The sequence below is a fragment of the Ochotona princeps genome, chromosome 2, assembly GCF_030435755.1.
Source record: "Ochotona princeps isolate mOchPri1 chromosome 2, mOchPri1.hap1, whole genome shotgun sequence".
In the NCBI taxonomy this organism is placed as follows: Eukaryota; Metazoa; Chordata; class Mammalia; order Lagomorpha; family Ochotonidae; genus Ochotona; species Ochotona princeps.
Window position 1 is genome coordinate 43,991,421 of NC_080833.1, and position 8,324 is coordinate 43,999,744.

Below are 8,324 nucleotides of genomic sequence, written 5' to 3' on the forward strand. Positions count from 1 at the left end.
AGGAGGCTCTTGACTCTTGGCTTCAGATCAGTTCAGCTCTGACCATGGCGGCCACTTAGGGAGTGAACCAGTGGACAGAAGATCTTCCTTTCTGATCTTGATCCTTGTCTCTGTCTTTCTGTGTCTCTCCATCTCTCTACCTTTCAAAAAAAATTTGAAAAGACAGCTAAGAACTTCTATAGTCTACATAAACTCACACAGGTTAGTAAGCAGCAAAACGGCCCAGGTTCTTACACCTGTTATCTCAAGTGGATGCTCCTCCGGTCCCTCAGGCTCCTTTTACCTAACTCCAAACACCTGCTCTCACCTCAAACCCAGTCCTGCTCCAGTGCCCCATGCCCAGAAAGTGGCACTGTTGTCCACTGCATCAAGCAAAATCCAGAAATCCAGGTGTCAAGGTCACCTCCTTCTCCTCCTATGTCCATCACTGCCAAGTTTGCCTTGCTTGGCTGGCCTTTCTCCAGCTCACTTCCCTCAGAGTGAACCCCACCATCACTCCCTGTGTCCTACTCACCTCCCCACAGTCCTCCCTGGAACCCCTGTGCTCCTTCCCACTCACTCCCAAGTGGTACTGAGTGCTCTTTGACAAGAAGGCATGTGATGCAAACCCTGTGGCTAAAGCCCTTTGCTCCCCGACAGTCCTGGCTCTGAGCCCCTAAATACTGTCCTTCCCACCTCACCAGCCTTTCCAGATCCAGTTGGTGCCTCTTGTGTCTTTCCATGCTCCACTGTACTCACGGATCAGCCTCCTCCCCACCCCAGGACCTTTGCACATGTCATTCTCATGTATTTATTCACTATTCTCCAGAATCCAGCTCAAAATTCACTTTCTGGGAGGAGCTTTTCCTGCAACCGCTCCTTTTCCCCTCCCTCCCTCCCCAACCCCCTGCTATTTGCTTTTAAGATCCCACATGCATTTCTTTTTTTAATCTTTTATTTATTATTATTATTATCATTTAATGATACGGCTCCGTAGGCTCCTGAGATTTCCCTTATCCCCTCCCCAACTCCCCCCCCGCAAGTTCCCCTATATCATTACTAAAGTATAGTTCTTCATACACAGTCATCCACATGCATTTCTTCATTGAGTTTAGGATGGCAGTAAGATACAGCTCAGCCTCTAGACTCCTTTCTGAATAGGGGAAGGCCCAGCTCTGTTCTGCTCACCTTGGACTTCAGTCCGAGGGCAGTGCCTGGCACCAAGTGGGTACCACCTGGACCGCATTGGAGGAAGCTGCCCCTGCATGGTGGGGTGGGGATATTGAGCAATCCTCAAAATTTCAAAACTCAGGGGCCAGCATGGTGACTCAGTAGGTTAGTCCTCCAGTCTGTGGCACTGGCATCCCATGTGGGAGCATATAGTTGCAGCTGTTCTACTTCCCATCAGCTCCCCGCTTATGGCACAAGAAAGCAGGAAAGGATGGGCCACGTCCTTGGGACCCTGTACCCATGTGGGAGACCTGGAAGAGGTTCCTGGCTCCTGGTTTCGGATAAGCTCAGCTCTGGCTGTTGTGGCCACTTACAGAGTGGGCCAACAGATGGAAGATCTCTCTCTCCTCTTTCTCTCTGTAAATAAGCCTTTCAAATAAAAAGAAATAAATACTTTGAAAAATTTTCAAAATGCAGTCATCTTTTCTGTCACCTACTCACAGGAGAGCGTCTCAGGCTTTGGGAGGCTCCAGGCATGGTGACTGTTGAATCGTAGATCAGGGTGGACAAGCTCGTGAGCTCTCCTCGTCTGTCACCTGAGTATGTCTTCTGCTGGTGAATGGAGAAGACAAATCCGTTAGGATGAAGTCAGTTCAGATAATTTGTACTGCAAGCTTTTAAAAGCATTTATTATTATTATTATTTTAAATGATCACATGGTTGATCAGGGTGGGAAGGATCAAGATTTAGGTAAAATCGGGTGAACTCATTGCTTCCACATTTGCTATTTCTTCTTGTTGTTCCTGGGGGAAGGGAAGAGACAAAGAAGGAAAGCATGCATGACGCTCCACACATCCCAGCACCCAGGGATGAGGAGCCGCCACCTCCTATCAACCCAGAGTCTCAGTGTGTACATATTCCGAGGGTTCTGTCCAAGTGGTTTGGGTAGTTCTGAAATGCTGCCGGTTTCACCGATCCGAGGATGATGTCACCCTCCCAATGGCCACTGGCTCATTCACTGAGATTTTTTGCTGTCGTTGTTTGTTTGGGGTAGTTGTCCAGTTAGCTCTGTTCTTCTGCTACAGCACCAAATGTGCTGCCACATTCTCCTTTTACAGCAGGACCTGTGTCCACTGTTACACCTTTTTCAGTAAGTAGGACATGTTCTTATAGGCGAGTCCAGGTATCCGGGCCAGGCATCCCAAGCATCATTGGATCTCCCAACCTGGAGCTCACAAACCCAGCACCCACCTAGCAGGAGGACCCTGAGGCCTGGGCCAGGTGACCCAAGCATCGTCGGATCCCTGGGGCTCACGAATTCAACACCCCCGTCGTAGGTAGGCCCCAAGACCCAGGTCAGGCGACCTGAACCCTGCCATTTCCCCACACCTAGGTTTCAGGAAATCAACACCCACCTAGAAGGCAGGCCCCAGGATCTGGGGCCAAGTGACCCAAATCCCACCAGTTTCCCTGTCCCTGGCGCTCAGGAACCCAGCTCCCACCACAAAGATAGGCCTCAGGATCTGAGCCAAGCTACCTGAGCCCTATCAAATCCCCCGTCCCTGGGACTCAAGTACCCCGCTGGGCTGGCAAGGCTGGCATGACTTGCCTTACCTCAGCATCCTCAGTCTCACTGCACAGCCTGGCCTAGTCTAGTCTGCTCCCTTCTCCAGCTCCTGCTGGTGGGTGCTACAGCCTACCCTAGCCCAGCCTGATTGCTGTCCTGGTCCCAATGTGAACTGACTGGTGTTGTGGCCTGATTTAGCTCCTCCTGCCCCCACCCTGGTTCTCAGATCTGCCACTGGGTGTTATGTGCTGGCCCAGACTGGTCTGTCCCCAGACCTGACCCACATGTATGCCGGCGGGTACTGTAACCTGGCATGGCCTGAGCTGCTCCCTGCCTTGCTTCTTACGCTCACCTGCAGTGACTGCATCCCACTAAAGGAGTTTCTCAAGCTCCTCCATTGAGTTTTTTCCCAGTAGCAGTTCTTGCGCACACCAGTGGGTCATTGGTCCAGGTTAACTTTGTCTACCTCCTGTCCTGACAAGATCAGTGGCCTTGCTCAACTGGCCACATCCATTCTGGTTCTTGTTGTTGAGTGCTGCAACTGGGTACAAGCCCAGACACAGCTTTCACATAGTTCAGTGGGAGACAAGACCTAGCCTGGCCTGTTCTATACTCAACATGGCTCTCACGAGCACCAGTGGGGACTGCAGCCAAGCCCAATCTGTCGCTCCACAGTCCCAGTGCACACCCATGCCGGTGCAGTCTGTAGCCATGTACAGCCATGCCTGCTGCCTTCCATCCTACTCTCGTTCTCAGCAGCGGGAACCTCAACCCAGTTGGGGTGCCCTCTTAGCTCCCCAGCAAGACCTAACCCTATCTGCAGATCTTGGGCGAACCAGCAGAGATTGCAGTCCCACAGGGGTGAGCCCACATTGCCCCCACAGAACCACTTCTATCAGAACCACTTCTCTCACTCTTGTTCTCGCCTCCAAACCAATTTAGGTCAGTCCTCTACTTACATACATATGTTGTGGCCTTACCTATGGAGTCCCTCAGTTGTAATTCCTAACCTGGGCATAAAAAACATAGGTCATCTCTCACTACCACCTGTGTGATCCCATCATCCCCCTGCAAATCAAGACCCTCTTACCTTGAGGGTGCACCACCAGGTGGCCCAAGGGGCTTTGCCCAGCACCCTTGGGCCCAGCTTGGGGCCCTTCCAGGGGTGTCACGTGACCAGGCTACAGGCTACAGTACCTGTGTGGATCAAAAAAACCTAACCTTCAGGATGAGGTGGTCTTGGAGGCCCACTGAGCTTCCCTCCCCCAAAAGAGCCAGTGTGCTCAGCTGAATATACATACCTGCACCAGGTTCAAAAAGCCTCAAGCAGGTGGTCCTGAAGGCCCGCTGCGAGTACCCCTCCCCAGGGCAACCACGTGGCCCGGCTACAGGGTGCGGGTCAAAAAACCTAACCTCCAGGATGGGGTGGTCCTGGAGGCCCGCTGAGCTTCCCTCTCCCCAGGGAGCCAGTTGTGCTTAGCTTGTACTGCAAGTTTTTAAAGTCCTGTGACCCTTTGGTGTAAAAACATGATAAAAACTCTCCCCTGTGTGACCACAAGGTGGCAGCAGAAAGCAGCTCCTCAAAGTCAGGTCCGAGGTACCCCTACCTTGTTCTGCAGAAGGGCAGGTGAGGCACTGATGTGACATAGCAGGGCACCTAAAACAGGGAGTTCAGCTCAGTGACACTGACTTCACCCAGCTGCTTAGGGCCATGGTATCCACCCCAAAAACTGGGAAAATGACATTTCCTCCCGTTTTCCTCCCCCATTTATGTATGCATTCCTTCGTTCATTGTGAGCAAAGTCCAGAGCCACCGACCCTCCCCCACAGACCTAGCTATGAATCAGGGACCAAGGTCTGTAAGGCCAACCCTGCCCTCTGCACGGGGTGAGAAGCACCCTGGTGAGAATAAGAGGCATAAAGGCAGATGCGGGGAGACAGGAGTGGAAGTGGGGAAGGCAGCAGTCGGGATGGGCTGCAGAGAGGCAGAAGTGGACCCATCAATAGGAACTGTCATGCAAGCTGGGGAGAGAAAGAGGTGTCTGGAGTTCTGGCTGGCCGCAGTGCAAAGTGTGGGAGAGGGGCTGGCCTGGTGGACAGGGCCAGGAGGTGGAGACCCAGGGGTGAAGTTGTGGAAGGTGGGAGGCTGCTGAGGGATTCTGAGAATCAGGAGGCCTGTACGGGGAGAAGCTGTGGGGGAGCCCCAATTCCAGACAGGAGGCTGGCAAGCAGACCCTGTGTCATCAGGCCTGCCCTGGGTCACCAAGGCCTGGAAAGAATAAAGGTGGAGGGCAGATGTAGCAGCACAGCAGTAGCTTACCGTTACTCCTTGGGAGCCTCTCTCCCATGTCAGAGACCTGGTTCACGTCTGGCTGCTCTGCTTCTGTCCCAACTCTCTGCTAACGTGCCTGGGAGGCAGCAGAAGATGGATTAAGTGTTCAGACCACTCCCATGGGACACCGAGATGGAGACTCTGGCTCCTGGTTTTGGCCTGGCCCAGTCCTGGCTGTTGCTACCCTCTGGGGAGTGAATCAGCTGATGGAATCACTCTGCCTTCAACTAAAATCACAGAAGGTAAGAAAAGCCCGTGATTTTTATTCTTCTCGTCTCAAGGAGACTTTCCAAATGGACTGGCACTTCTCCGTGTGTCTGCTCTAGTAACAAGGGGAGTTTTCCACCTGCTCTCCAGCTTTGCAGGTCTGCACAGCAGACAGACAGATGCCACGAGACTGCTGTGGCTCCAGGCAGGGTTTTCCGTGTCAGAGGAGGGCACAGGTATCAGCCCGGTGGTGACGTTGCTGGGACGGGTCTCTGCGGTGCCTTTCAGCCTCTGTGAGGGAGCAGGAGGCTGGAAGAAGGGACACAGAGGCACAGGTCCCCATGTTGAAAGGAGTATCTGCACACTCAGAACCCAGCTCAGCAGGCTGGGTGGACCCAGGACTCTGTATTTCTGACAAGCCTTGGGATGCAGTGTGGCCAGTCACATTGCTGGAGGAAGGATTTAGAGGATGTGAATTCAAGATCTCCCAGGGGTTCGCACAAAACACTCTAACAAACACATCTTAGTTTTTAAAATTTTATTGTAAACAGGCTAGAGTTGTGATATAGCAGATAAATGGGTGCCGGTTCGTGTTCTGGCTATTCCACTTTCGATCCAGCTCTCTGTCATGCACTCTGGAAAAGCAGAAGAGGGTGGCCCAGATTCTTGGATCCCTGCGCCCACATGGGATACCCAGAAGAAGCTTCTGACTTCCAGCTTTAGACTGACCCATCTCTGGCTGTTGTGACCATGTGGGGCGTGAACCAACGGATGGAAAATCTTTCTCTTTCTCCCTCCCCTCTCTTTGTAACTCTGACTTTCAATAGACATACATACATACATACATAATATTTCTTTTTAAAATGTATTTGAGAGAAGGATTCCCCCATTAGTTGGTTCACTCTTTAAAATTCTGCAACAGCTGGGGCTGTGCCAAGGGCCAAAGCTGGGAGCCAGGAACTCCGCTCAGCTCTCCCACATGAGTGGCAGGGCCCCAATCAATTTGAGCCCTCACCATTGCCTCGCTGGGAAGCTGGAGCCAGGGCCAGAGCCAAATACTGAAAGCATGAGCACGGGAGTCTCGATCACAAGGCTGACTGCCTGTCTGTGGGTGAGCTGTCTGTCTGTTGAGCTTTGCATCTCCTGTATGTGTGTGTGTATCTATCTATCTATCTATCTATCTATCTATCTATCTATAAATTTTAACATTATTTCTGTGAAACTGTTAGCTAATCCTGGGAATGGGTGGGAGACAGTTTTCTTACGGGAGTGTGCCTTACTCACCTGCTTCCTCCCGGGAACACTCACTCTGATCATGGTGTGTGGTTGTGTGGTTGAGGCCACTGAATGGTCTTTGGAATTGTCCAGGGCTTGGACTGGGTCAGTGGCAGCGAGGGAGGGAAATGGAGGCGCACAGATGGGAGGAGCTGGCTGTCACTGCCCAGCAGGAAGGAGAGATGGTTACTCCTTGGACAAGCCTGTGGGAACAGCATAGCCTTGGTGAACCCTGGTGCTGGGCCCCCAAGAGAGACAGCATGGCTCCTTGTATCTGTGCATGCTGCGCAATACCTGGGGCCCTGGCCCTGGGCCACCACAGGGAGGATGACTGAGAGGGTCAGCCATGGGAATTCAGTCTGTGCTGGAGTCGCTGGAGCGGTTTGTCTTGTGGTTCCTGTGGTCCTAGAGCCACCTGTCCCCAGTAATTGCAGACACCACTTTGAGACATGTGATGGCACAGCTCACCACAAGGAGGCGCTCACAGGCTTCCTGCCGCTGTCCTGTCCATCCATCCCAGGTTGTTTGAAATGGTTGCTACATGGCTGAACTAAGTAATCCCTGATTTAGTGGTGGCAGGCCAGGATGCCGACCCGGAGTGCTATGCTGGTTTCTGCTCGGACAAGCTGTGGTTACTCCCAGCCTGCGAAGTCACCCTAGGCTTAAAAACCAGAGGGAGGCCCACCTTCCACAACCAGGTCTGGCAGGTAGCAACCAGCAGGTGCAACAATGTAGCTCTCTGATGAGCTGTGCTCTGTGTACCACTCCGACTTCGTCTTCCTCTGTGGGAAATGGGAAGGGCAGCATCGCTCTTGCTTACGGTTCTTGGGGTGGGGGTGGGAAAGGAGCAAAAGAAGCAGTGTATACTTTATGTGAGAGCCTCCTTGCTCCCAGCCTGCCATGTTTCTGCAGTGGTGGCTTCTGAGGAGGCAAAGCTGATGTGAGGCGGGTCCTGCACCCCGGGTGATGCAGATCTCCCAGCCAACCTGTGACCCACGCAGGGCTGGGCCCCCGGTGTCCTGACCAGCAGCCCCATGCACAGGAATTCAGACAAGCGACCTCTGTTTTTGCAGACTCCCCCTGACACCTGCCAGGCCCCTGAGAACACTGGCAGCAGGGTGGCTGCTCCTGTGGACAGAGCCTCCAGCTTGCGCCCTCACACAGAGTTTTACCCGGAAGCACCATTGGGTAGTTACTAGAAGTGACCTGGTTCCCTGCAGGTCCGGGTCTTGGAAGACTAACAGTTGCAGTCCTTGTGGTGACTCAGGGTCTCCTGGCTGGGGGATTGTGTGACACCCTCTTGCTCAGATAGAGTCCCGAGGAAGCATACCACATCGGAGCCGGGTCTTGCCTGCGTGTCTTCTGAGTCCAAGAGTGGCTAGGGCAGCTCTTCTCTGATGCTGACTGGCCACGGCCTTTACTGTGTCTTTGCAACAGTCTTGGCCCACTCGGAGGCATGGTGCTGCGGTTACAAGTATGAACTCTGGAGCTAGGCTGTCTGGGTTCTGATCCTGGCTCTGCCATTCGCTAGCTGTGTATACTTGGTCGAGGGACCTAACGATGGCTCAGTCTCCCCATCAGTGAAATGGGTTGCTGTGAGGATGACATGAGTGCAACAAAAAGTGACTCAATTCACTGCACTGACCACACTGGAGACCTGTCACTCACATCAGCCTTATGGGGTCTGCTCCTCACGGCCATTCAGGGACCCGGGGGGACCTTCCTTACAGCATGTCACCTCGCTACCTTCCAGCAGCTCAGACTCCCATTCCTTCCCCTTGCACATCACTCAGC